Consider the following 3,440-nt stretch of genomic DNA (forward strand, 5'->3'; position numbering starts at 1 on the left):
CTGAGGGTCTCCGAACCCTCAAGGGCAATTCCTAGCACATCCTACTAGGTGGCTGGGACTCAGTCGATGCCACTGGCAAGGAGCCTGGGTTCTGAAGGCACGTAGGTATTCTGGGAATGGTGCCAACTGTTAAGCACTGGGCTACTAACCTAGAAGTTCATGTCCACCCAGAGACACCTCAGAAGACAGGCTTGGGGGCTACTTCTGAAAGATCGCAATCACTGAAACCCCTGGGAGCGCAGTTCTACTCTGAACCCATGACCTCGTCACCGTGAGTTGGAATCAATTCAGGAGCAACTGCGGTAGGGTGGGGTGGGGTGGGGTGGGGTGGCATGTGAGAGCAGAGATGGAGAGCTCGCCTCTGTTCAATCTGACAGAAGAACCCAGCGCATTGGCCAAGCGCCCATCATCCTTAAGCTAGTGCACTCCCTGGGGCGCCTCAGCCTCCTCCTGGGCACCCCGTCCCAGAGCTGGTGCTGGAGAAATGTTTACCCAGCCTCAACTTGTTCTTTCTTCCTCTGACCCGACTACTCCACACAGTTCCCTGAAAGCACTTTCCCCTTCTTTGCTCACTCAGGTCTTCACTTGCCTTATTCAAAGAGTTCAGGCTGTGATCAGGTTAAAAAACAACACAGACCTGACACTCTCGGGCCTTCAGGATCTCTGGCTGCCTGTGGAGGCTCCAAGCAAAAGTTCCAGAGGCTCAAGTTCAGGCAGCCAGCTACCCTTGCCCACTGCAGCCAGAAGGACAGAAGATTCACACAGAGAACCTTCTAAGTCAACATGGTAGAAAGGCTTAGTACTGCAAAACCAAGTCTCCACAAAGCATCAGCATTCCTTAACAAGAAGTTACCAGAAAGGGGGGGAAACACTACTCTTAAAACAGGTAACCATTTATTCACAATCGTTTATAGCCTATACACCCCAGAGTCGGTGATGTGTATCTTTTATTTTGTTCTACGCTAAAGAGAAATATGTGCTTATCTATTTTATAAACTGCAGCTCAGGGAAGCTATATAATTTATAAATGATTTCACAGCTACTATACAGGAAAAGCTTGATTTTATTCCAGAGCCTTTATCCCCCGAAGTCCTTTGCTGCCCAGCGTACTACCTGGCCTCCAGTGTAAAGCACTTTCTAGAGAGTCGGTCTGGGCTTGGTGCATTCCACACAACTCCCAGCTCTGCACAACGAACAGGGACAGAACCATACTATGTTAAAGTAAAAATCCATATTAAGCCCATCAAAAAACCAGAAAAATAGAACTGAACCATTAAATGATCAGAGAACTCCAGCAAAAAAAGGACATATAAAATACAAAACAAGGTAATAACAGTTTTGCTTTTTTTTAAAAACATGGTGAAGTGAGAGGGTTGAAACAATTCTCTTTTCTATTTTGGTTTTTGTATTATAGCTCAGAAAAAAGAAACAATAACGAAACATTTTTACATTGGAAATGGTGATGTATGTATGCCCATGCTGGCTTTCAATGTTTATTCTCATCTTTAAGCACAATGACTCTGGCTGCTTCCTAAGACATATTGCTTTCTCTCACTTGTTGGTAGATGCCGGCGAAAAAGTTGCAGCTTGGAGTGAGCCTCAGTAAACTAGAGAGAAACACAGCAGATGGTATGCCACCCTCAGACCGTTGTATGTGACACCACGGCTGCAGCCGCTGTCCTTGCCGGTCTCATGGAGGTTACCAACCATCAGTTGCTCATTTACAAGTTCAGATTGAAGCTGAAGAAAAGTAAAACAAGACCACAAGAAGCAAAATACGTTCTTGTTTCCTAAAACTTTCTCCTAACAGGAATCACCAGCTCTTTGCATTCTCACTGTTATTTTTAACAGCTGCATTGGCACATAACCCACAATCTCACAATTCCATAGTTTAGTCATATCACGAAGAGTTGTACAATCCTTGCCACAATTTTAAAACATTTTCTTCTTTCTTGCACTTACTATATCTCCCCATTTCTCCCCAACCTCCCCTGCCATGCCCCTAAGACACCTTTAATCCAACTACTATTTCTACAGATTTACCTATCCTAGATTTCATTTACTGAAAAACATTCAAGAGGCAAACACACAAACAAAACAATAATAATAACAAAAACAAAGTAAAACAAAAAACCTCAATCAAAAAGAAAACAGTAAACATTAAAATCTAGAACACCTTTTAAATGGGTCAAAAAGGAGATCAAGTGATAAGGTACTAAATTGTAACATAACTATATCTGCAGTAACCCACTTTCCATTACCCTCTGCATGATAGCAGGGCTATTCACAACCCTGGTCTATGATCAGAGGGTGATTTTGAAACTTTATTTTTCCTTTATCTAATTTTTATAGATCTTGCTGTTCTCAAATTCTTTTCCTTACTTACTAAATTAAAAAGGGAAAGAAAAAAAACCTAGGTAAAAGGCAACACAAGAAAATTCTCAGAAGTGAATAGAGTACGGTGAATACCAAATAAAGGCACAAGGCATGAAGTGAAGTGTGCAGGTTTGCAGGCAAGGCAGGCACGGAGCTCCAGCCTTCCTTGCATGCACATCTTTGTGGCCTGTGATTCTGCAGCCCTTCCCTTCCAATAGGCAGAGTGTTCCAACTTAACAGCAGTCTTTGGCTTGGTAGTTCTGGATAAAATACACTGAGGAGGGTTGTGATACAGCTCCGAATAGGGCAAATACATACAAACCCAGTGAATGAGCAGTGTTTTGTTCTGTTTTGCAGAAGGTCACTATAAGTTCGAACCAACTGATGTCACCTAACAAGTGAGCACTTACTGCATTTAGTACAGTCCATAAAAATGTGAAAGTTGGGCGTTGAACTGATATGCTGGAATGAAGGTGCTGGCAACAAATATTGAAAGTATCGCGGACTGCCCGAAGAAGAAACTGTCTTGGAGGAATGACTTCCAGAATGCTACATTGAAGGGAGAAATGGCAGAACTTCACGTCACATATTTTGGACCTGTTGTAAGGAGAGACCAGTCCCTGGAAAATGACATCACACTTGGCCAAGTGGAGTCAGTGAAAAAGAGAAAATCCCTCGGCAAGCTGGGCTGACCCAGTGGGGCAGCAATGAGCTCAGCACAGAAGCCAGCCGTGAGGCTGGAGCAGAGCTGGGCAGTCCTTCTGGTGTACCCAGGGTCGCTAGGAGTGACGGTCAAGCCAAGGGCACCTGACAACAGCAAGACACAATTACAAAGAAAAGGAGATATTTGGTTTAAAGCAGTGGTTCTCAACCTTCCTAATGCTGTGACCCTTTAATACAGTTCCTCATGTTGTGGTGACCCCCCACAAATTATTTATGCTCAACCCCCAAAGGGGCCACAACCCACAGGTTGAGAACCGCTGGCTTAAAGGATAATGCCTTTAAGGGTTCTTTTTCTTTTATTTAATTCCATTGCATATGAAACAACAAGTTCTTTAAGTAAT

Source organism: Echinops telfairi, unplaced genomic scaffold (assembly GCF_000313985.2).
Source record: "Echinops telfairi isolate 266 unplaced genomic scaffold, ASM31398v2 ScPeMD7_5868;HRSCAF=6743_1, whole genome shotgun sequence".
NCBI classification, from domain to species: Eukaryota; Metazoa; Chordata; class Mammalia; order Afrosoricida; family Tenrecidae; genus Echinops; species Echinops telfairi.